Genomic DNA, 27,614 nt, shown 5'->3' on the forward strand with positions numbered 1-27,614 from the left:
ACATGTCTGTGAGCATGTCTGTGATTCATGCATTATGTGTGTCTGCTCTTTCTTGCCACTCCCTTCTTATACTGTGTTCAAGATGCTCTGTGAGCATAGAATTCCGTTGGACTTCTGTGTCTGGGAGTTCAGAGAGCCTTAAAGCTCGTTACAGGTACTGAGTTAGCAGGGTGCTGACAGCCCTCAAAGCCATGCTTTTTGTTCTAACCAGAGCATGCTTAGAAAGCAGAAAGAACACATTGGTGTGACGAGAAACACAAGTGACCAAGGAAGCCTATTATATTCTTTATTACTCATTTTACTTCCTTGCATTAGCCAACTTCTTATGATGAAAATGATGACACAGAAGGTAAAGGAAAGAGCAACCTATAAGTCCTTTTCCTTTCAGTCCATTTTTCTATTCACCAGTAAGCCAAAGATAGAAAGTGTTAATAAAATGTGTATATATTTATAAGTAAAATAAAAACAGTTCAGTTAATTTTCTGCTGTTTCCACTTTTCTGGTAAGAATGAAATACACATGCATGTATGAGCCCCAAAATATAAATTGTGTAATTTTGATGATTTAACGTACCAGTTAACACTCTCATATTTGCATTTAAAACTAACATTACACATTATCAAGATAAGTGGCAAAATTCACATTAGTAACTTAAAACATTAATTTTTGTTCATTTAGAAAGATATTAAACATAAATAAAAACATCATAATAGTTGAGAGAGAGACTGCAGAATAAAAAAAAAGGTCTATTATTTTTTAGTACATTCCTGACACGTTTCCTTGCCTTTCTACAAGTGGTTTTGCATTTTCATTTTGCACTGGGCACAACAAATTATGTACCCAGTCCTGACTCACTGTGATCCTTAAGAGAGTAATCTGTCACATCCTGGAAACACACTATTATTTTATTGTTTTTATGACTTCTCATTTTCTGAATTTCAAATAGATTATCTTTCTATAGACAGAAGATAAAAAAAGACTTTTTCTTCTGTAGATAAATTGCAATATAATTGATTAGATAATCTTTTATTATATCAATAATAACTCAGCCATATGTTTTTGAGATTGTGTCCTGGATCTCTTAATTGGATTTTGTTTTGATTTGTGAGTTAGCCTATCCCCAAGTTTACATCTCAGATGGCTAATTTTATTCTACTTCACAGAGTTGTTGTGGGTATTGTATTTGTGTATTCAGTAAATATTTACTGAGTAGCCATTTCATGCTGGGCATTCTGCTAGGTGCCAGGACTCAGCAGTGAGTAAGACAGATAGATTTTCTGCCCTCAGGGAGGTTTCACTTTAGAATGGGAGACAAACAATAAGAAGTAGTTAACAGAACAAACCTCCCAGATTTAGATGCATTCTGTGATGAGAATAAACAGGTGATGAGGGGAAAAAAAGCAATGAGGAGAGGCCATTTTGGGTTGGATGGACAGAGTAAGGACAGTGTATAGTAATATGAGGGAAGACCTGAATGATGAGTCAAAATTCTTATAGGAGAGTGCTCCAAGCAGAGGAAACAAGAATTACAAAGACCAAATGTCCATCAACAAATGAATGGATAAAGAAGATGTGGTATAAATATACAATGGAATACTACTCAGCCATAAAAAGGAATGAAATTCTGCCATTTGCAGCAAAGTGGATGGACCTAGAGATTACTATGCTTAGTGAACTAAGTCAGACAGAGAAAGATAAATATTTTGTATCATTTATATGTGGACTCTAAAAAATAAAACAAATGAATATATATGCAAGACAAAAACAGACTCACAGATACAGAAAACAAACTAGTGGTTACCAAGGGGAGGGGAGGAGAGAGGGGCAAATTAGGAGTATGCAATTAAGTGATACAAACTACTATGTATAAAATAGATAAGCAACATGGATATATTATACAGCACAGAGAATTATAACCATTGTCTATCTTGTAACAACTTTTAATGGAGTATAATCTCTGAAAATACTGAATCACTATGCTATAAACCTGAGACTAATCTAATATTATAAGTCAACTATACTTCAACTTAAAAAAAAAAGAATTACAAAGGACTAAAAATGAAAAACCCTTGGTATAGTGAGTTGAATGGTGGCCTCCAAAAAGATAAGTTGTAGCCCAGAACCTGTGAATGTGACCTTATTTAGAAAAAGCGTCTTTGCAGATGTAATTAAGTTAAAGGTCTTGACATGAGATCATCTTAGATTAGCCGTGTGGGCCATGAATCTGGTGTAAAGTGTCCCTCCAACAGACAGAGAGAAGACAGAGACCCAGAGGAGAAGGCCATGTGAGGGCAGAGGCTGGTATTGGGGCTAAACTGCCAGAATCCCAGGGCTACCTGGGGTTACCAGAGCCAGAAAGAGGCAGGGAAAGATTCTCTCTTAGAGCCTTCAGGGGAAGCATGACCCTTGCTTTCAAGCTTCTGGCTTCCGAAACTGTGAGAGAATAAACTTCGGTTGTTTTAAGACACTCATTCATGGCAAATTGTTTTGGCAGCCCCAGGAAACTAATACACTTGGCTTTTTTTTGAAGAACAGAGAGGAGATCACAAAGTGAGCAAGGTGATAGAGATTGAGAGATGAGAGAAGTGAACAGAGGCCAGATTCTGCAGGATTGGGTAGACCTTGGGAAGGAGCTGGGATTTTATTGTAGAGTCATGGGAAGTCATTGGTGGCTGGGTATCAAGCTAGAGTAGATAGAGTATCATTTGTCTATGTTGAAAGTATAGTGCAAAATGTGGGCTGTCAGGTAGAGAGAGAAAAATTGGAAGACTACAATAGTTGACCAGGTGAGAGATGATGGTGGCCCAGGCTGGTCTGGTTGTGCTAGAGATGGAGTGAGGGGGCCAGATCGAGATACATTTTGAGATAGAAATGGCTGGACTTGGTAATGGATTGGATGAGAGGAATCAAAGATGATTTCCAAGATTTTATTGCAAATAAATGGGTACTGGTAAAGTTGTTTACCAGAATGGCAATTACTAGTAGAGGAAAAGGTATCCACTGTTGAGGGTGGAAATCAGTTCACTTAAGTCATAATTAAGGCTTAAAAATCCAGATGCTAATATTATTTAGGTAGCTTTAGTTGAGATAGTGTATACTAAAAGCCTGATTAATTGCACCTATATATTGCTCAAAAATAAATGTGTCCTTCAACATTTAATGAGGACTTGACTTTCTTAGTTTAGTTCTCATAAGATAACCTTTTTATCTCTTGGAGACATCACTCCCCAGTTGCTATCACTGCAGTAATTAGTTCTTGCCTTCATTTATTATTGGAGCAGACTAATGTTCTTTAAGGACCAGGTTGCAAGAGCTGAGCTAATTTTCATGTCTCCATATTTGATGTTTCTACACCAGTCCACAGATCAGAGAGTGTAATTATAAGTTTAGGGCTAACTTGCACTGAAACATAGAGAGTGATTTCCCCCCAAGTAAGCAATTCCCTGAACTTCGTGACTTGCTTGAGTGCTTAATCCACCAACTAGAGGAAATGCAGGAATCAACTTTTTGCCCAAACTCTACTTTAATCTTGGCTCAAGAAGCCTGAAAATCTGGGCTTACAGATGCTCTTTCTAACCTTTCTCCATTTAATCAATAATGACTCTGGCAGAAGAGAAAGTATATCTTATTTCCCTAACAGAGGCAATTGAATATGGCCTAATTAGATTAACTGCACTACTATGATGCCATAGTGATAGGTGATATATGGGAGGCTTGGCAGTGATAATTGTGAGAAATATTATTTAATATAAAATGAAGGATACAGAGTCTGGAGGCCACAGCTATGAATATGGTGTCCTCTTCCCCTCTCAAAATTTGAGTGTGTAGTTTTATATTAAAAATGGCATGTTTTCAGTTATTAAAATATGTTCAACTCCTTTCTATGGCTTCTAAGTTTATATACTATTACTTTAGATTGCTTGCATTATTTTTGCTTGGGCAAGAGATAGCAACGTAGCTCCTTTCTGGTCAGAGCAGGGAGGAATATACCACCGACCCTTCCCACATTCACACTGCAGTAAATAGAAAACCAACAGTACTGGGGAAGGCCAGCATGCCACGTTTTGACTGGAATCAGGCTCAGCCATTATGTCTACAAAGAGTATGGGTAACTGATCTCCTTTTGGGGGAAACAGACATATTATGGAGAAAAATGGAGAAAAGCTACCAACTTGACCTCATGCTACCTGGTCTGACCTAAAGCACTTTGGTGGAAGGCAAATGTGATAAAAAATTTTATGAGGCAACACAGTTTGAGTAGTGAGGACAAGAGGCCATTTAAAAAAAAGTGACATGTGTTCTATAACTCTAACCACCGATCTTAGGAAAATGGCCACCAACTCTTTCATTGTGTTCGGTGTGCTATATCTCCATGGTCTGCAGGAAAACATAACACCTTTTCCTCTTATCCATTTAGGACTTTATGAACACCTATTATGTTCTCTGTATGGGTTAGTTGCACTTGACTGTTTGGAAGCTGTTTATGGAAGAAAGAGTTGACATTGCTAACTGTGCAATCAGGCAAAAGAGGCCAAATTAAAAATGTCCTTTTTCCTGAGGAAAAAAAGGAGGAATTGACTTGCTTCTCTCAATAATAATGAAGTTTAGTATTTTTTCCTGAAACTCTAAATAGGAGAAGTGAAGTTGTGAAGGAACTTGAAAATGTTTCTTGACATTTATTCAACACTGAAATTTTTGTGAAAAAAAATAAAATTTTTTTCCTTTGTAAAATGAGATAATTTCTGATGAGGTAACTTGGGTAGGAGAGAGAGAAATGATTGAGGGAGCTAGGTATGAAGATCCAGGTCTATGACTTCATAACTACATCTTATTTGGCCTATTTGTCTTCATATTCATGAATTTAGAAAAAATCCTAGAGTTAAGTATAGGAGATAATAAGAGCTGAAAAATGTAACACCAAATGAAAACAAAAAGAAACAAATATTCTGAGCCCATTAAACCCTATGGGCAAAAAAATGGCAAGATTTCTATATAAGTGTATTTAATCTGTGACAAACTCTGTTTATAATCTTTGAACTTGAATGCCATGCCAAGTGATAGAATCATGCTTTCAAATGAGTATGTTACAGAAGCAAAATATTAGTCAAAGTTGTTATTTATGCAGATAAATAAGTTTGACCAATCATTATGGAAAATTTTTGAAGTTTTCCAAATCCAAGTGGAAAATTTCATCATTTATCTGTCTTTATTAACCAGATTGGCTAGATCATGAACAGATCTGGAATTCACAGGATGCTGTATTATGACTATGAGTTCAAGACCAAATGTAACTCAAATAATTAACAATACTACTTAGGAATATAATGTAATTTATTTTCCTTTTTACATTTTAGTTCCAATGATATGAATTTGCTAGGGCTGCATAGCAAAGCATTACAGATTGGATGACTTAAACAACAGAAGTTTATTTTCTTAAACTTCTGGAGGCCAGAAGTCCATTATCAAGGTGTTAGAAGGTTTGATTTGTCTGAGGCCTCTCTCTGTGGCTTGCAGACGGCCACCTTCTTGCTGTGCCCTCACATGGGCCTTTTTCTGTGTGCACACATCTCTGATGTCTCTTTTTTTGTGTCTAAATTTTCTCTTCTTATAAGGACACCAGTCAGAATGGATTAGTTCCCTCCTTAATGGCCTTATTTTAACTTGTTCACCTCCTTAAAGACCTTCTCTTCCAACATGGTTACATTTGAGGTACGAGGAGTTAGGACTTTAACATATGAATTTTGGGGAGACACAGTGTAGCCCATAACATCAATGGAATTCACACATCTATCAATATTGATTGAACCCCTATCAGGAATCAGCACTGAGTAGGGCACAAATGATACAATAGCGATGGGGCCTCTACCTTTGTGAAGCTAACAGTTTAGTAGAAGAGAAAAGGTCAATTAAGAGTTAAGCAAACAAACAGCTACATATTTATAGATGATGATAAGTGCTATGAAGGTAACAAATGTGATGAAGATCAATAGGGTGAGTGGGGGGAAGTTGTGGGAAACCTGCCTAGATGGGATCCTGAGGAAAAGCACCCATGGAGGGGCAGTTTCTTTGAGGTGTGAGAGGCTGTATTTGAATAGCTGAAGGGGGGCAGAGGTGGTCGAAGCATAATGAATAAAGAGTTGTGAAATGAGACTGGATAGAGGGCCATTAGGTATTTGGATTTGTACGGCTTTGTAGGCCTCCAGAAGGAGTCTGGGTTTTATTTGAATTGCAGTATGAAGCCCTTGAACATGTTAAAACAGAAAAGATTTCTGTTTTGAAAACCTTACCCTGGCTGCTGTGGTGTGGAAGGGATAGAGTAGACACAGGGAACCCATTTAAAGGCAGTAAATTGTTAGGGCAGAGGATGAAGGTAGCAGCAGGGAAGACGAGAGAAGTAGGTAGATCCAAGATATATCTGAAGGGTAGAAATGACAAGACTTGCAGACAAGTTGATGTGCAGAGTAAGGAGAGAGCAGAACCAAGAATGACTCCCAGGTTTGAACAGCTGAGTAGATGTTTATGCCATTTGCTATGAAAGAGCTGGGGGTTGAGGGGGTGGTCTACATAGAGAGTGGGCTTGGAAAGGGCGGTTGAGATCTAACAGTTTAGCTTTGTTCATTTTTTTTCCTGTTTAATAAAATATTTTATTTTTGTAATGAAGAATTTTGAATACATATAAATTCTGAATTTCTACCTTGCGCTAAAGTTCATTTTGCTAAACGAAGCACAAAACCCTGAGGTTTCAGGCTGAACACATCTGCCACAACGTGGTATGGCTTCTGTAGCCAGCGCCTCAACTTTAGGCTCCCCAGGTACTTGGAATGAATGAAGATCTAAGGGACATTTTGAGGACAGGGCAGAGAGGGGGAAGCTGGAGGGCGGAGCTGCATCACAGGAAGAAGGAAAAGATCAGGAGTGTGCCCAGGAGGGCAGGAGAGCTGGATGGGTTGAAGGGGAGCCAGGTCCAGCTTTCTCTCCCTGTTATCTCTTCCTGGAGACCTGGAGTTTGAGGTGCTAATTAGGTTATCCTAAGGGTCGTAGAGTTGATCCAGTAGAAACATGTTATGAAAGCAGAAAAATAAGTTTTGGAAGTTGGTGTAAAATTATATACATTTATTAATGGTCACTAGTGACTCAGAATTAAAATGGTTTCTATGAGCTTAACTAACTTGCTTTCAAATTAAGGTTTGACTAAAGGGTTAGGTACCGCTTTGTCTTTTCCCCCTATACAATAGAATAGATACTGGACATTTTACATGACATAGTTCCAGACTCAGTCAAAGGGTTTCATCTTTGTGTTCCTATCTAATTTGATGGTACTATTTCTAAAGGCGTCTTGGAGGGGCAATGTCAAATTGTTTGAAACCAAAGACTGACATGCTGGACTTTAAAAGTGCAATTGAAGAGTATTTTAGAACTTACATGAAAGTGCCAAGCAAAATGCTTTTAGCACGAATTTGCAAATTATAAATCTGGCCGAGACTAAGAAATGTTTGGCTCCTCTGGCTTCAGTGATTTAGTGAGTTTAGTGATTTAGTAAAGACTTCTTGTTAACAGTTTCTTAAATATTTAATGCTCTAGGCAGAAAGATAGGAAGATAAAAAGTTTGCTGTTGATGAAGAAAATAAATCATTTGGCTTACCTCTAACTCTTGGGACTTAAAAAGAATCACGCGTGTCAGTAAGTTAAGCAAGGCCTTTTTGTTATTTTCAAATGTTTGTTAATTTTGAAAATAACTTATGAAAAACAGGAAAATAAACTAGAATCAAATATGCATAAAAATGTGTACTTGAGAGTCCAAGAGTATATTATAGAGCATCTGATATAGATATGATAAAGTTGATGATTCTAAAGGTAGGAAAAAACATGTTAGCCATTCTCTCATTCTCTGCTTTTCTAGAAGTTAGTTTGGCAGGAAGGATTGTATGTTCAATGTTTAAGTTGCTCCCAGGAATAAAGTGAGCTTTTCCAGGAGACGCTCATGACTAAAATGACCTGTAGAAATCCTGGTATTTGTGCATGCTGAAGGCTAATGTTCATTTATCCACAGGAGGATGGTGACAATCAGTTGGGCAGGCATGTAAGTTGTCTAACAGTAGTGGTTCATTTTATAGGGTGTTATTAAAAAAAGCCCTAAGGATTTTTGTTTGCAGCATCTTCATTTCATGGATAAGGAAACTAGGCTCCACACAGGTGAAACGTACCTAGCCCACAGCTGGTTAATGGAAAGCTGGTTGGGCTAGAATGCAGGGATTCTGACCTCTAGGCTAGTACCTTTCAACTCACAATGCTGTGTTTGGTAGACTGGTCTCTTCTTTTGGTATATAAAATATTTGGGCAGTTTCTTTGTTAAAAGAACTAAGTTTGTGCTTTGTTAGAAGTACTAACTGAATCTGAAATCACCACGGTTTTGTTAGAAATCCTTACCATAGATATAAAAGACTTGCGAGGAAGGGTGGGCAGGGTTTAAAGCACGTAGTGTCTCCGTGTGCTTCCGTGCACACTATGTGTTGGCATCTTTTGACTATAGCACTGGTTCACCTTTCCCCTCTGGCACAGATTTAGTTGTCCCTGATATCAGGCTCTTTTGCCGCCATTGTCTGCAATGAGGGAAACATTTCTGGCCAGTATTTTGAAAGATGCTCCTTGAAACCTATTAAATTTGTCACTTTTGATTTCATTAACATGATTTTCAACCGGATTTCTCTGATCGACAAATTTAAGCTAAGGGAATCAAACTTCTAGACCCTCATAAATATATTTTCTTTCTTTAATCCATGTTTAGATAGATTTTCAAACATTGAGGAAATAAAAATACTGCAGAGAATATTAAATTTCTCATTAGGCACACTGCATGCAACTCAAGTTAAATATTGATTTTCATGGTTGATATAGCAGTTTTCAAGCCCAAGCTCTTTATGCATTATATATCTGATATGGAAATGACAGTCTATCGATGGTGAAAGCGAGAGGAGACCTGCTCTGAAGGAGTTAAATGTGCTAGCTGCCTCAGAACAACTCTGCCCAAAAGTTTAGGAAAGGGAGTGAAGACTATTACGAGCAGCTAAATATAGTGGAAGAGAAAAGATGTCATATGATAATATAAAATTTGGCGAATGAGAAAGGGGAGATATTTTTTCTCTTGCCAAAGAACCACAGGATCTTTACATCACTGATGTTGGCACTGCTGACCTGAAGTACTGGTTGTTGTAATGCTGACATTGCAATTCTGCATTGACCTCAGAAGACATTTTGTTGCATATAGAATTGCCAGTGTCCAAAGTAGCCAAAATAGTTTTGTTTGGTTTTCATTAAAATGCTGGCCTGGTCTGATACATTAATTTCTAGTGGCTGGAAGGACCAAAATTTTACAGTGACTTCACTGCAAATGAGATGACTGCTTTAGAGCTGAACTTCCATTTGGCCATTGACGATATCAGGACCCTCAAGTAGTCTTACAAAGGCAGGTCAACAGTGGCGTATTTTCGGAGATAAATAGAAAAATCTATTTGTCTATATCTACCTATTTCTTAATATTTATTTTGAACAACTTCTTTTTTGGCTTCATTTGAAAGAAGTAGAGTGACACGTACAAAGAGTAGATAACTAATTGTGCAGGAAGTAATAGATTGCTTTGCAGAGTTCTTACACTTCTGAGGACTGAAAAGCACGAAGAAGAAAGCATCTGCATACCAGCTTGCACCAGGATAACTGTACCCACAGCTGCACATCTTCATCACAGAAGTGTCTGTCATTTCTCTCTCTTTCTCTTTCTATTGCTGTACATCATACGTCCTATCACACATATACACACATGTGATACAATATCATATATATGACAAATATGTATAATTTATTATCATATTATGTATTATGTATCAAATCATGCATATATACCTTATCCTACACATGCTATAAATATCATATGTAATTTATATCTACCTGTGATGAAAGTGTGTGTATACATATGTGTGTGTATGTATATATATATATATATATATATATATATATATATATATATACACATATGTACACACAGAGAAAGAGAAACAGAGAGGTGGAAAACCAAAACAATGGTGATGTGACAGAGTAGTTGTTCTAATAGAATAGCAACATCAATGCCAAAAGCAAATTCTACAGAATTTTCTTCCATTTTTTTAATGGCTTGTGACTATGTCATTATTAATTTGGCCTCAGGACATCATCCATGTTTCTAGCTGTGTAATATAACAGCCTAGTTTAGGAAAATAGCACTGACATGAAACACTCTTGCGACTTCCCCAAAGTCTTTAGCTGTTCTGTGGTAGCAGAACTTACTGAGCGAGTAGGGATTTTACAGAACATGATCATGGCAATCTAAGTACAGAAAAGTTCTGGATTCGAATGACTTGGTCATTCTGTCTGCAGGGGTAATGTAACGGCAGCCCTCTTTCTGTCTCTGGTATCATACTCCCAACGTGATAATGACAATGGAAATGAATGCAGAGTAGGCATCAGTGAAGATGTAAACACCTACAAGATGTAGATTTTGAATGGCATACTGAACTATGCTAACTCTGTCAAAACTTGTCAAGACCCAGGATAGAGGTGATTCTGTTCCATTGGTTCTCGGTATTTACACAAGCCCGATATCTGAAACAACGAAAATGATGAAAATACTGTGTTTAGCAGAAAATAATGATTAAAAGAAGTCATTGGTTATAGACTCATGAAACAACACTCCATGTGACAGTGTGTTGTTTGTAATTGACATAATCCCTGGATTGAGTGTTGATAGAAGGTGACTCAGGTTAAGCTGGCATTGGAGCAACAGGAAAGCAGAGGAAGAATATTAAAAAAAAAGGAAGAATCACCAGACCATAAACGTGATAGAGTATGAGTTCAGTGACAAAGAAAACTCACCAAATTCAGGTATGCCACACTTTTCCAAAGTTTGCTTTTTGCCACTTTGCTTTTATGAAAGGCCTACATTAGTACCTCTTTTCACTAACTGAAAGAAATTTTAAGAGGATTTTTGCTTTTATGAAAAAAGAAGAAAAGCGAAAATAGCTTTCAGCCTTTGTTTTGCAGCCAGCCATTATATAGGCAGCGCACATCCTGAGCGGTGAGTGACGCCACCAAGCTGCTTCCCTGGGAACGACATGCAGCATCTCAGCATGAAGCACCATAGCTTTGAAATGTGTCTGTGAGCGTTTGTGCTTTATCTTGATTTATTTTGTGCATCCGTTAGCAAAATGTATCCTTAAGGTAATTGCTTCTTTCTTTTAGGCCATTTCGGCTTATGAAAGGTTTCATAGGAACACTCTGCTTTCGGACAGCAGGGGAAACCTGTAGCGCAAAGCTTACACATTCGAAAATAACAAGCAGCAGCCCAGACGCTGATCTCAGCTTGGGGGTTGGCATGTTGATTTTAATGCAGAAAAAGTGTTCTTTAAAAGGAAAATCCTCCTCCAGAAGACACAAAGGAACCCCTATAGAAAACCGTCACTTCTTCTGATTTTGTAAAAAACAAAACTACCTTATGATGGATGGAATTACAATTACATTTTCAGAAAAACATTAAAAAAAAAGTGACAAAAACAGCAGGATATGGCTGGTTTGATGAAAGTTCCATAAAATTGAATCCCTTCAAAGAACTGAAGACGGGAATTAGCGTGGATCCAAAAAAGTTTACAAGAGCGATGATAGAGATGGTTTCCAGATTAGACCTTTGCTGACAGTCCAGCTGTGTTTACCCTTCATGAATCCCTGAGGAGCAAAGTAACAGAATCAGTTTAGAAGAGCTGCTCATGGACTCAGAGTTCAGAGAGGAGGGGGCAGAGAAGATAGCTGAACGTACTGGAAGGATGTTTCAGCGGGGGGACACACTTTCTAATTAGGATTCCGTAGGTATACTTGCCACAGTTTACTGCTACCCTTTCCTTCCATCTGTTTACTGAAGATATATTGAAGACGAACAGCATGACATTAATTAATTTAAAATAGACTGTTCCTATTTGTATACAGATATTTCTCTGGGAAAAGTGAGAGAGAATCGATTGTGTGCCCTTGGGGGTAAACATAGGTGTGTTTATAAGAATCCCACCTAGGCTCATACTATTTGAGAAAAAAATAACAGTAACCACAACTATTTTCAAGCAAATTAAAATTTCGTGATGATTTTAGGTTTTGATTGGTTAAAATATGAAAGAGAATTAAAATATATTTAGGAGATTTGTAATTTGTAAACATTCAAATAGTTCTTTTTTATATGATCAAGGAATTATGTAAAGAATATTACTTTAAAAAACACTTGAAGAAGCAGAGTCATCTCTGGAAATCCTGCCATTTGTGACAATATAGATGATCCTGAAGGACATTATGCTAAGTGAAATAAGCCAACCACAGAAGGACAAATACTACATAATTGCACTTACATGAGGAATGTAAAATAGCCAAGCCCAAGGGAGCAGAGTAGAAGGGTAGCTGCCAGGGCCTGGGGGGAAGGGGCACAGGGAGGTGCTGGTCACAGGGTACTAAGTTTCAGTTACGCAAGATGAGTAAGTCCTAGAGATGAATTGTACATTATAGTGCTTGTAGTTAACAGTACTGTCTTGTGCTTAAAAGTTTGCTAAGAGATAGATCTTCTGTTGAGTGTTCTTATCACAAAAAAACACACAAAGAGGTAAGGAGGAAACTTATGGAGGTAATCAATAAGTTTATGGCATTGATTGTAGTGATGGTGTCATGGGTGTATAGGTGTCACTAAACTCATCAAATTTTATACTTTAATTATACAGATTTTTGTATGTCAGTCATACCTCAATAAAATACCTAGTTTTTTTTTTTAAAAAAAAAACCTTAATGAATTCCCATTGCTGTTAAGATAAAGACTTGAACATGGCCTCCAGGTCCAAGCATTGCCTGGTATCCATCATCCTCCTTTGTATTTCGTTTTATTCACATTTCTCACTCCTGCTTTCTATTCTCTGTCTACTATATTGCTCATGTGATCGGCTGCTTCTCATTAAAGGTCGTTCCTTCTTTCTGGACGATCTCCCCCTTTTACACTCAAGCTCTCCTTCACCTCATGCTTCTACTGTTCTCTGAGACTATAAATCAATCTTCATTTTTCCTAAGAGTCTTTCATTGGCCTGCTGCCCTGGGTCAGATGTTCCTTTCTGCATTAGCACTTATCACAATTATTATTTATTTTAAATTGTGTTAGACTTAAATAATCCCCATCTCTCCCATGAGAGCTCCAAGAATGCTGAGTCTCTGTCAGTTTTCACTTATTAATTTATTCTCAGTGCCTAATACAATGCCTGACACCAGCTAGGTATTTGACAATTTTTGATAAAATTAATAAAAATGAATCTAAATTAAAAATATGTAATGAGTGTCTGCCTTATTAATATTTCAGTAATAGTTTATAGTTAATTAAGTTAAGTGAAAGGAGATTAAACAAGAGTATTGCTGTTAACACAAATGGAATCATGATGTCAAATGATTTGTATATGTGGTGCTAGCAGTTACCCCATTGTTGTGTGTTGGGTGGATGAAGTCATTTGTGAATCAGATACAGCTCATGCTTTTGAAAATGATGGTTGCTACCACCAATTGAAGGATGGGTTTTATGATTAGGTTCCATGGGGAGGATTGATGCTTGTACCCACCATATGATTATCTTACCATGTCTTGCTCTTTGAACACAACGACACACACACACGATGTACGCACACACCTCCAGATTCTCTTTATAGCCAGTCATGCCCACTTCCTGATTCAATCCACAGTCCTGCATTGAAATAGGCCTTATGAAGCACTGTAAACCACCTGAGGACATAGACCTTCTCTTTCATCTTCTCATCTTCAAGCTCTAATAAAATACTTGGCTCATAACGCTCTAAAAATTATATGATAAAGAGTAAATTTAATGATTAATGAATGCACAAAAGGCATGGACCTCTATGCGCATAGTTCTCTCAAGGAATTTTGAGAATTGAGAATGCCATAGGTATTTGGAGACTTGAAATTTTGTGTCAGTAGTGTTATTTCTTTCCTGATAAGATGATTAGTCGAGTGTTATTTAATAAGAAGTGAAAGATTTTAAGCAAAGCATTGCACTCCTCGAGATTGCAGTCAGGTTGCTGATGAAGCCTAAGTACAGAAGCAGGCAGACAGACATTACATTAAAATTTTTAAGAAGTTCAGGAGGAAAACACCATTGTTTTAGCACAGCTAGGGATCATTCATCATTCAGAGGTACTCGTTGAATGCGATATTGGAGACAACTTTGATAGAATATGAGACACTAAGGCACTTTCGTTTTTCTTGGCAACAAAAGCTCAAGTGAAGTTTTGAATAATTATTTGAGGGTATTAAGAAATGCATTAAAAAAACTTTTAACATGAATGCTGTGATGGCACATTTGAGAAGGAAGAAACTCACATTGTTAATGATGCATTGCTGTTTAGCAGAAGCAACCTAATCCAATTTAGCTACTTCATCAGAAAATTTGAAAGGCAAATATTTGTTACATTTCAGTGACCACCCACCATATAAATCTATAGCAAATTTTGTTAGGGAAGTTATGGAGGATTTTGGTTTTGATTGCTGACTCTAAAACTGAGTTAGAGTTAAATTAACTTGGAAACTTGAAATTTCTTTTTTTCATGCCCTCTACTCATGATTCATGCTGCTAAATTACATTTTCTGTGAAATATAAGGTTATGTATTTTATTTCAGGTTATTAAAAAGCTAGGAAATTATGTGCTCGATTTCCAATCTTCTTTCATAAATATGCAACATTTCTTTTCCTGTAAACTAAGATTTTCAGACCAGAAATTGTTTAATTCTAAGAGAGGCTGTAACAATTTTCTTTCTTTCAATTACATGTTTTTTTATCTTATTTTTAAGCCACAATAAGAGAAAGTCTGACATTGTTTAATTTACATTTGAATATTTTATTTCTGTGTGTTTTTCTCATATGATGCTATAGGTTTGAATGTCCCTCTCTAGGGACTGGTAACTGATCAGAGAGCCCATTCCACTTTCTCCACGAATAAGAGATCTCATAACAACTTTGTGGAAAGACCTTGAAATGGAGACAGAGAAAATCATGTAGGGAGAAGGAGAAAATCCCTGCCATTGCCTAAAAAGAAATATGCATGGATTCTTGTACCACATTTTCTGTGAAGTATAACTTAGGAGGCTGTCATGGGCTGAATTATGTTTCCTCCAAAGTTATAAGTTGAAGCTCTAACCTCCAGTACCTCAGAATGTGACATTATTTAGAGATAGAGTCTTTAAAGAAGTAACCAAAATGAGGATGTTAGGGTGGGTCCTAATCTAATTTGACATGTTCTTAAAAGGAAAGGGACTTTGGACATACAGATACCAGGGCAGTTCACACACACAGAGATGACTGTGAAGAGGCAGCAAGAAGGGGGCCATCTACAAGCCAAGGAGGGGACTTGGGAGAAACCATATCTGCTGACACCTTGATCTTGGACTTCTGGCCTCCTTAACTGTGAGAAAATAAATTTCTATTGTTTAAGTCACTATCTGTGGTTATTTGTTATGGCAGCCTTAGCAAACACATATAGAGGCATGGAAGATGCTTAGTGAGCTGTGTTTCATGCAGACAGTATGAAGGGCTCCTTGTAGATACTCACCTCAGCACATGTTGGTATCACTTTTAAGCCGTATAGAGAGATATCTGAGCTGGTGAGAGAAGACTTCTTGGAAAGATGAGTAGAAACTTTGTTATGGATTGAACTGTGTTCCCCCAAAAGATATGTTGAAATCCTAACCACTAGGACTTCATAAGGTGACCTTCTGCGAAAATAGTCTTTGCAGGTGAAGTCAAGTTAGGATGAGGTCTTTAGGGGGGACCTCAATGCAGTATGACCTGTGTCCGTATAGAAAGGGGAAATTCAGACACAGACATGCACATGGGGAGAACATCTTGTGAAGATAAAGGCAATCAGGACGATGCTTCTACAAGTCAAGCAATGCCAATTGTCAGCAGACTGCTGGGAGCGAAGGGAGAGACATTCAGCAGATTTTCCCTCCCAGCCCTCAGAAAGAACCAACCCTACCTACATGTTGATCCAGGACTTCCAGCCTCCAGAGCCATGAGACAATACATTCCTGTTGTTTAAGCACCTGCCCGGCAGCCCTAGAAAAACAACACACACTTGATTTCGTTTCTTTTCATTCATACTTGAGAAATGTGGATTTCTGAATCATAAAATTTCAGTTATTATCATTTATTATCTCCAATAATGTTCTCTAAACATTGCTATTCCAAATAATTTCCCACTTCTCTTTTGTATGACTGGCTGTGTCCTCAGCCAGCAGTCTATTCAGTGTTCATTTGTGATCGACTCTTTCTTCACACCTAAGGAGTTGCTGAGTAGATTAAAACAATTTTTTCATTTCAGCATTCACTGGATTTTAATTCTTGTTCTGTTTCATTTCTCCTTCCTCCCAACCTTTAGTCTTTCTCTTTTCATCTGAGTTCTAGATTTTCTCTTTTATTTCCCTCTCATTTAAAAAATAAAATGATACACAACAAAAATTCTTTTTTTTTTTAGATTAATCTTGCCCTCTCTTCAGTCTACACCTCTAAATGTTTGCTTCTCTTCAAGATCAAACTTCTATTTGAAACCAGTTTTTAGAATAGGTGTTTCAGTCTACTCTCACTCTGTCCTTCCCTAAAGATTATTCCGTCGTCCACTGGACACTGTTCTGGCATCCTCTCTCACCCTGAAAGTGTTCTTGTTGATGTTACCAAATTGAGTTGACCTTTCGAAGGCCTCATCTTACTGGACATCTCTGCATGATTGAAAATTTCCTTCTTGAAAATTCTCTTCTCTCTGGGTTATGAAGCTCTATTTCAATATCATGAGGCAATTTCTTTCATTTTTAACCCATACATGAACCCTTCACAGTTCCTGACACATGGAAAACCTCAACAGTTTCCTTTCCTTGCAAGTTAACCTGGCACAGTTTCATATAACTCTTGGGTTAGAGACAAGGAGTCTTTTTACTTAACACTGGCAGTGGCCAGAGAATCAGCCACTTTTGCACTATTTTTTTTTTTGCACTAGAATTTGCACTATTCTCTGAGCTCTGATTCCCACAGTGGGACACAAAGAAGGCCACTCTGTGAGTTGCACTATAGGAGAGGAATTCTGAGCTTAGAGAAGCAAAATATTGTGTAATGGGCTCTAAGTCTGTCTGATCTTCACCCTGCAGAAAGACATTATCTTTGTTATTCTGGGTGGGAACCAAACTTCCCTATGTTCTGGAGGGAGACACTAACTCCATCTTCTAAGCTTATTAACTACACAAACATCCTTGAAAGATAGCCCAGAACAAAGACCATCAGTGCATCTGCTTTCAAGATAAGACATGAGAGACTCATGGAGAACTGGCTCCTAAACCTAAAAAATGGTCCTTCAACTACCATTTTAACCTCAATGACCTCTGAAACTCTCTCTCTTTGAACTCTCATCATGGCAACTTGGATGATATGTCTAAAATAGAACCTTTTTTCTTTACCATAATTTTGTTCTCTTTCTGCATTTCTCAGTTTACTAAATGCTGTCAATATTTATTATTACAAAGTAGTAAAATCATAGCCATTCTTTGAACCTTTCTTTCTTGTTCACTAATAAATTATTAAAGCCCTGTGGGTTTTACTTGAATAATAATTTTTTCTTGCAATTATTAATTCCCACCTCTGTTTTGGTTCAGCCCTCAGCATCCTGCTTGGGGCTGTAACTACAGCTCTTTAATTGGTCTCTCTACTTCTATTCTCACTCCTTCATTTCTATCCTCTACATGGTTGCCTGAGTGATCTTTCTAAAAATGTATCTATTTCAGAACTCTTTAGTAACTCCCTGTATGGATGACACTTGGTACCTTTTCCCTAAAATCTGAGATGTGGATGGCCAAGTAAAAAGTGGACAGAGATCTTATCTGTGGAATACACATTTCTATTTCATTTAGTAGTAAATCATACATGCCTGTACCTTATGTAATATTTAACATCCAAAATAAGCTTTATTTTCTCCTATACGTACTACATATGTCACAGCCCTCTTCAAATATAAGGCTTACTTTTGTCTTCAGTGTTTCTACTCTGCTGGTCAACAAGTGGTAAGATACTTTGTTAGAGGTTTTACAAATAAAGTCCTTGTAGTTCTTTCATAGAAGGATATAGTAACCTGCTTATACAAATCTATTTTTAAAATAGCTTCACTGCATTGCAGAACTAGGTGCTGAATACTCAGCTGCTAGCAGAATTTGAAGTCTCTAGTTCTCAAAATACTAATAGTAAATTAGTTAAAAAAAAATGTGTAATGCTCGTTGAAAAGCAGCTTTCCAGACCTTGGTTTAGTTATGAGACAGGATGGAAGGTGGCAGGGCACAGCCACTCAAGGAATGACAGCAATTTAACACCAAAATGGTGGAAGATTCACCTCCTAGTTGGCCTTGAGGATTAAGAGGTTTGACTTGTAGTAGACCTTGGGCTTCATTATATGCATATTGTAACAGCATGATAAGTAACATGCCCGCAGGTGCCATGACAGCCCCAAGGCTAACCACAAAAGGCCAAAGAATGGGCAGTGGCCCAATCCCTGGGAATCCCAGCCCCTTCCCCAGGGCAGTTGGAATGATCCCACCTTAGGCATGTGAAGGTACTGAGCCCACAAAAACTGGCAACACCTTGCCTAGTGGCCCTTATTGCTCCCTCCTCTTTGGAGACAGCCCACGCTCTGTCTATGGAGTGTGTACCTACTTTCACTTTAACCTGAGCACCCAATTCCCACATCTATTTCCTTATCTTTCTCTTGCCTTACGCTCTATGCAATATCTCTCTAAATAAATCTCAACTGTGGCTCACTCTTGAATTCTTTCCTGTGCGAAGCCAAGGACCCACACTTGGCGGAGCACGTCCCAGGGGCTCAACAAGCCTGGGACACTGCTCTTCTCATGCTCCACATTTGTTTTCCTGGCGTCAGTTAGAAGCTTTAGTTATATCTTCAATGGAATTTGTCAAAATGTGCTTAGTGAGAAACATTAAATGGCACACAGTTCATCATTTGAAATTATGGTAATCAATATTTTTTAGGGCAAGAAAGGCAGTTACATGGATGAAACTTCTCCCACCCCCAACCCTTTTTATTTGCAAAGAGTTGACATTATCTGAAGGAAGGGCTTCAGATTTCAAATGAGGGCTGAGGAGAAAAGCTCTAGCAAAAATGAATTGGAAGAGTGTTAGAAGTTGTGCTCAGTGTTGTGCCGTGGTGGTGTGCAGGTTGGTAAAAGAATTTACCAAGAACCAAAGACCATGAGGACTTAAGAACAAAGTGGAGGTTTAGTAGATATGCTGCTGCAGACAACAGCGGGCCACACAGACAAGAGGTGCCTGGCGCGCGCTGGGGAGGACGTGCAGGGCCTTTTATTTGGTGTGAGGGGCTCTGCACATGAGGAGTAGGGGGCTACATGATCAATTCATGCACAGCTACCTGATTGATTGTAAGATCTGTCAGGAACCACTCTGAATAATAGGGTTTGTAACTTGATAAAGGCAGGATTCCAGGCCTTTTCCCCTAGAGTATTGTGAGATGGGCTGTTTCCTGGGGCGATGAGTTTTGTTAGGGTAAACACACAACAAGAGAGGATTCTTTTATCTTGTAGTAATTCAGGTATGCGGAGTGTCCGGCAGTGAGGAGTGGGGGTTGAGGTGTCAATAGGCTCCTGGCACACAGAGAGCCTAGGGGTGGGAGTTTCATGACTCTAGAGAATGACAGACGGCTCCACGTGTAGGAATTTGGTAACATTGCATTTGATAGTTGTATTTCAATGAGAATAAATTTAAATCTACTAGGATGGTCCAATTTGGCGTATGCCTGGTAACAATTCTGCAGATAGTTTCTTAAGAGACAGAGAAATGTTAATTTAAGGTAACAGATCAGGAAGAAATAAAAAGCCATGTGTAGGGTAGAAACAATCTTTACTGACTGTCCAGACAATTATATGAATGTAACTTTGCAAATGGAATTCCAGCTGCTACGAATCAAGAGTCACAGTCCGCCACCTCCCTGAGGATAGAGAGGCTCTTACGCTAGATACACATATGAAAAAGTTTTATTTTTATATTCAGTGGTCTTTTAATTTCAAACTGTGTTATATTGGAGTTCATTATAATGGCATTTAAATATGTTATTATCTCTGTGTGTTTTGATGTCTCATTATTATTAAATTTTATATGTTGATGCTAAGCCTTTGGAAGACTTATCAGTGTATGACCTCTTCAGTAACTATAACATTAGATAAGGAATTACTTGGGGGATGGGAACTATTACAAACCATCTCAGTGCAGCTTTGTGACACTCATCTCATTTACTGTGACTTTAGTCTCTGTTGATACTGGAGTAGCTATGATTAATACCACACCATGGAAAAACAATTTTTTTTTGAAATAGACAAAACATTAGTGACTTTGATCTGGAATACAAGGTTAATACCAGCCTAAAGTTTTCTGAAGTAAAATTAAGGTGAAAATCTGAGAGCAATGCCAAGCAACCAGTTTAAAAAATGACATCCATAAGGTGAATAAAAAATTCAGGAGCAGGTGAAATTGGTTGCACTTTGAATTGGTTTCAGATTGTAGTTTTCCCTTAATAAATGCATCAATTGCAGTCTTCATGAATGATTATCTTTAATCATCATCCATCTTTTGCATCAGTAACATATGGCATGGCAGGAAGCCTTTTTATACTTCCAATGATTATATTACATTGGTTTAAACTTTCAGTATGATTCTACGATTTTTTTTCTCCTTTAAATTATTCACCGTAAAGCAGAAACTTCTTTTTTCATTTGCTTTATCTTTTTACCACATGAGTACATGATTATTCAAGCAGCATTATTTACTTAAATTAAAAAGAGATAAATTGGAAATTCAAGATTTGCAGATACTAACTAATATATATATATAATTGATAAACAACAACTTCATACTGTAAAACACAGGGAATTATATTCAATATCTTGTAGTAACTTATGGTGAAAAAGAATATGAAAATGAATATATGTATGTTCATGTATGACTGGAGCATTATGCTGTACACCAGACATTGGCCCAACATTGTAAACTGATTATACTTCAATAAAAAATTAATATACAAAAAAAGTATAATATTCACATTGAGATTTCAACTCATTCCTTTCTAAATCTGTATTTTTTAGGTAGGAAAAATGTCTAAGGATAAAAAAATGGCTTTATCTGAGGGTGTATTATACTTGGTTTCCATCCCAAATTCAGACACTCCTAATATATAATGTCTTTATTGGTAATTAGTCATTTTTGTTTGATTATTCAATTCACTCATGTGACATATCAAATACTACATTCTTTGCAGATTATATGTAGATTAAATTTATCCTGATTCATATTGAAGTGATAACCTCTATTTTTAAGGGATAAGAAATTAAAAATAAATTTCATGTATTTGGCTTAGAATCTCATTTTATTTTCTTATGATAAAATTTCAATTTCGTATCGCTTAGATGTGGAATTCAATTACTATATGAACTGAAACGTTGAAAAAAACTAATTATTTCAGTGCCGGAGACAAACGAATCTGATTACTGCTGAATGAATTGCTGGGCTATTGACCATCATAATGGCTGACAGAATTGATTATATAGAAAATAGCCACTCTTTACCGAATGACTGAGTGATGAGAAAGCTCTCATTTGCCAGTCAGGCTTTATGGAATCATCCCTGAAAAGAAATCTTAACTGGCTGTTTGCATGCCTATTAGAACAATGAGAAATAATTGCTAAGTAACTTCTGACTTAGACGCATGTCACTTGCCACATGAGCAAAGCTTAATAACACAGATTTTAAGCAGTGATCGTTTCAATGTTGGAGTGCTTTCTAAGAATTTCTAAGTTAAACGGTTATGACTTGCTTGTGTTTGCTGCTCTGAGGAACATTAAGTAGCATTTATGCAGGTTTCTTTTTAAGATACTCTAAGAAGTGTGTATGAGACAATAATGTATATACTGAGACATTACTATATCTAGTCTTCAGTGGATGAGATGGAAGTAGATGAACTTATTGTGTTTTCTCCTTTTAAAATTTTAAAAAATTTTCACTTGACTAATAGATAAAGACACTTGAGGAGGAAAGGGAGAGACGCTTAACTTGTGGTGGGATGAACTATTTTGAAATAGTATTCAGATTTTCCCCTGAAATTTCCTTTTTCCTCTTTTCTTCCACATCCTATTATTAGAGTTTTCTATGTTTATTGCCTAAGAAAAGAAAAGAATGCAGAGAAAAATTAATCTACTCCTGCCTAAGAAGGAACATGGGAGTTTTCATGACAGGTGAGAGAAAGAATTTCTATTCAAAGTCTAGATTAAAAATACTGTTGACTGTGGGATGGGGGAAGAGAAGAGAGATGTGAGGAGACTTAAAGAAGGAATGGAGAGTTGATGCATCTGCAGGACCAGGGACCGCGTGTACGTGTGTATGCTTTTTTAGCAAGTGTTCGTTTCTACCCCCTATGATGCTCTCTTCTGGGTAATGGACCTGGAAGTCTATGGATACACTTCTCAGCATCCTTTACCAGCAATGTTCAGCTTTCAGCTTCACCATAAAGAAACTAGAAAAGAAAAAAACTAGAGTGAGACTTGAAAGGCAGAAGAAATGAAGCCGAAGCCAAATCATTGCTCCTTTATCTGCAGGAGGCAGATGTGTGGGCTTTGACAGATGGGAAGCTTCTTATGGCCTCTGGTTGCTGCCCTGTGAATCACTCTCCTGGGTGCTGTAAGCAGCTCTGATCACAGGTTTAGGTTATTTCCAGTTCCTGAAGTGCTCAATCCTCTGAAAGCCAGAAGTCAACTAGAGAGTTTAAGCCACGATATTTTTTTCTTTTTTTCAGCTTCACTCCTGCAGCCTTTTCAGGAGTTTTAAAAATAACTAATCCACTGTATTTGTTTCTTTCTTGATTGAAATACCTGGAGTGTTTTCTGTTACACTCTAGGTGTAATAGAACCTTTATACCTGGCTACACCTTGACTGACACACTTTACATGTATGTTCAATTTTCTCTTACAGTCTCTCTAATTTCAGTGGACACATCTGCCCAAATAATTTTCCTAAACCAATTCTTTTATCTGATCAGTACTTCAAGATAAAGTCCAACAGAATCTGACTCAATTTTGCCTTCCTGATTTATAACCTGCCAGGCTTCCGTCAGGTCCTTGTCCTCAGTAGAGTCTGCTGAATGGGTTTATCTACAGTCACCAAGTGGGTTGCACCTTCTTATCTGAATCATGCACATTTGTCTCCTCCTGATGGGAACTCTTTTTTCCAACCATGCACGGCCATTTCCATTTCAGGCTTCAGCTAAAACTCCCTTTTTCTTTTCAAGCTTTCCTTAGTTCACCCTCACTCAGATTGATCTTACCTGCCTTTGAACCTTTGAACTTTTAGCATCTGTATCACTCTTTTTTATATCTTCTGTTGGTTGTTTACTGTTATTTTTTATGTGCATGATTTAAAACTAAATCTAACTGCAAGCTTCCTGATAGGGAAACACATGCATCAGTTTATGCTGCAAGCCCTGGAGCAAAGCCTTGCTTTTTCAGGTCCACATCCCAAAAGTAGGCAAGGATCCTTCTATAGCATCTCTGACATCACCATCCAGCCTTCAGTGATGGAAAGCTAATTGTGTGGTTGAACTGATGGAGCTGTTAGGAAATTCTTCCTTATGGTGTGCATAAATGCAGCTACCTGCAACTTCAAGATCTGCTTTCTTTAGCTACCCTGAATGGGTCTACACATCTCTCTTGTGTTATGCTTTCTAAAATTTAATGTCATTTTTAAGGCCCCCACATGACCTCTATCAAACTTTTTTGATTATATTCCCTGAAAGAAATCTTTCTGTGGTGACCAATTATGTGCACAAACACTAACAATATATGTGAAACAGATGCTTCAGAAAACAAAATTTACCGTTCCTATGTATATTATTTTATCTTTTTATCCAATGTATTCAATTTTTTTTAATGTAAATGTTTACTTGATAGTTTGAATTCATGACCAACTAATGTTGCAAAACACTGATTTGGACCTCATTTCCATTCCAATCTTGTCTTACACAATATTCTTCCACGCTCTTCCTGTATCAGCAAAACTGGCCTTTCCTCTGTTTTATGAATGGGCCTAAGTGCTTCCTGTGTCAGGGACTTTATGCATGTTCTCTTGAATACCATCATCTCTTAACCCTTGCTATTCTGACTTAGAGAACTCTGGATCTGGTTCAGTTTTTTCATTTTATAGACAAGAAAATTGAGGCATAGAGAGACTAAATAATCTAGCTATATATATATACTAAACCAATATGTATTAGAATTTGATTATCTCTGTGATGCTAAGCTAGGTCCTATGGGTAATAAGAAAATAGCTTCCCCTCCTCCCCCAGGAACACACCCACACACACAGACACAGACACACACACATACACGCACATACACACACCCCTCCCAGTTATTCTCATCGCTAACTTCTTCAAGTTTCTGCTCGGATGTCATCTTCGAAATAACACCTGTCCTGACCGTTCTAAATATTGACGCTTCTCCCAACCCTGGACTTAGTATTTTCTTTGCTCTGCTCTACCTTTAATTTTTTTTCTGCAGCAGATATCATGGTCTAACGTGTTAAATTTGCTTATATATTATGTTCACTTTTTATTTCTGTATCCTTCTGCCAGGATATAATCTCCATGGGAGCAGGAATATTTGCTTTTATTAATGGAGAACAAACTCTCAGTGCTTGGAATGGAGGGAGTAGGTCCTCAACCATTATTAAAGGAATGAATGAACGCAAACATCCACCTTGTCAAAAATCACAGCTACTTATTAGAAGGTTAGAATTAAAGCCAGATCTGCTGACACTCATTTCAAATTTTTTCCTTCTTTTGTTCATTCTGTGCTTCCTGTTAGCAATTTTTTCTCCCTAGTTATTCTCTCATCTCCTTAGTTTCATCTTCCATTTCCATTATTTTTAAATATATAAATACCTTTAGTTTCATTATGTTCATAATATCCTTGTTCTGTTTGTAAACATTAAAGCTTTGTTAAGCGTTTGGTTTCTCTTCTCGTCATATTTTTGAAAGTGAGCAGAGACTATGTTTCTCACAGTTGGTATTGGCTTCAATTGTGCTAGTTATGGAATAACTTGTATTATAAACTTCTTTCTAACCAGTTGTGTTTGTCACAACATCTGAGATATAAAAGCACCATTAGAATTTCATAACGTATTTTATTTTATAATTGAGCACACAAACATAATTTGCCCTATCTTTATCAAGCTGTGGTTTGTTCTAGTTTATTATGTAATTTTTAGTTTCTACTTCGAGGCTACAGATTGAGCTCATGTGGAACACATACTTTCCTCCTGAGATTCCATTAAAATTATGATAAAGATAAGAAGCTTTTAAGCTTACAACCATGAAGAGGGTAGGGGGAAGGCTATCAGGATATTTCAACACATTTACTGCAAATAGAAATCAGATGAATGAGTTTATCTTGATGAGCCAAGCACAGGAAGCTTACAATGTAAATATTTATGAAAAGTCCTACAGTGAAAGAGGGTTGCAGACTAAGAGATTGTAAGATCAATGAATGGCATGCGTCTTAAGTCAGCCATAACGAAATACTTCACTACTGATACAAAAATGATGGTGGCCAATCAGAATGGACACTTAAGCATCAGAGAATGACACCATCAGTGTAAACTGACTAATTATAACTCCTGCGTGCCTGTAAGTGTGACAGTTTACTTCACTTACACTTGAGCACAGAATGGCTAGATGCTTGGTGTTTTACCCTGGCAGAAAAGGGGTAGGGGGAGACAAAAACGTAAAACAAGGGCAAAAGACACGCAGAAACTAGCAGAGACTTCTCTTCTATAGAAATGGAATAAGCTGAGTGGTAATAACTAGGGCAGGTAATATGACTCATGTCTTTCCAGGAGACACTGGTTGTGTGTTGATGATCTAACTCGAGAATCACCCCAAGGGTGAAATAAAGATATTTCAGACAATGGACGATAAGTTAGAAAAGAGTGTAATTAAGAACTTCAAAACAATCGAAAAGATATTACATCTCTAACATGAGAACTGTGTGTAAATACACACATAAAAGGCTTCAAATTAGGTGGAAAAAATATATCACAGGGAGAATAGAAAAGGTCTATAAAACATGAGGAGGAAGATAAAAGATGTCGAGTATCAATTCAAGGATTTCAAAAACCAGAGAAAACCAAGGCAAGTGATAATACATTAAATATATTGTATTTGAGAAACTTCTTGTCTTGGGAATTCCGTCTTACATAGAAATAGTGGTCTTCAGATTTTTACTCCAGCTTTTTAATTTCAGGCAAGTTAATGAGTATTTTACAATCTCCCTTTACTGAGCAGTAAATGGAGAATATTGAATTAGAGATGGTGATGCACTTTTTGTATAGGTTTAATACAATACAATTTTTATTCTGGTTTTAAAAGTGTTTTGTTTTTCTTAATGAGAATCCCCACGGTGTCTTAATTTTCACCCTTAATGTCACCTTAATTTTCTATTTTTCTTATTCCTATCCAGTAGTCAGTTTTAAGATTTTTTTTTAGTACTAAATGTGTGGAGATTTCCTGTTAATACCCAAAGAGATGGAAGGTAGATATTTGAATATTTTTGTGGTTTGTAGATGTCTGACCTGTGTTTGAAATACATTATCATAACAATAAAAATATGTCAATACTGAAAAACAGGTAAGAGGTGAAGCCAACAGCTACATTTTCAACACCATTTTCTATTTACATTTATCGCAATTTTTTTGCTTATGTCTGTGTTTGTAAGTATGTAAGAAAGTTTGTCATCCAGGGCTAGGAGCACTAATGAAATTACCGTGAAGCTGTCTTTGAAAAATGAGAGGAATCCACATTTGGTTTCCATAATGAAATCTATATTTGCTTGGTCATGGTCCAGATCAGTTTGAAAAAGTATACACCTAATTGAGGCAGATGAAGTTGTCCAAAACTTAATAAGGACAGAAAAAAAAAAAGAAGGAAAATTTAAGGAGAAAATTTCCAATTAAAGATGAGTAACTGTTGATTACTCAGGCCCAAGAATTAATACTGATTAATGTTACATTATTCAACAGATCTTGCCAGGATAAAGAGGTATTTGTGAGCTCAGTATCATAGGAGGCACAGAGCTGCTTTGCAACTTGCATTTTATGTCTGCTCTCCTCTCCCTGGTCTGTACTCTTAGGGTGAAACTTCACTGCAGTTAAGCAGACCTTCCCATTCTAGGGAGATTATTCTCTACAACTTCTGGGTTTTCATCCTTGTCAATCACCCGAAATAATGCCTACCAGTTTTTTTTTTAACCCTTTGAGGATTCTGCCACATATTCCTTTATCTGAATATTTCCTAGATCTGCTCTTCACAGTGAGTTCCTATATAGGGCCCTAAACACTGAATATTTTTGTTTTGTCTGGATTTTTAACTGTACATGGAGACTGAGTGTGTTTGTTACCTACACCA

At 37.2% G+C, this 27,614-nt stretch overlaps 1 protein-coding gene across 2 annotated transcripts in view; it reads left to right on the plus strand.

The window, feature by feature from the left end:
• CHODL (chondrolectin) overlaps positions 1-27,614 on the plus strand; it is a 269,810-nt gene that overhangs the window by 87,110 nt on the left and 155,086 nt on the right. The window lies entirely within an intron of this gene.

This window comes from Vicugna pacos, chromosome 1 (assembly GCF_048564905.1).
Source record: "Vicugna pacos chromosome 1, VicPac4, whole genome shotgun sequence".
Taxonomy (NCBI): domain Eukaryota; kingdom Metazoa; phylum Chordata; class Mammalia; order Artiodactyla; family Camelidae; genus Vicugna; species Vicugna pacos.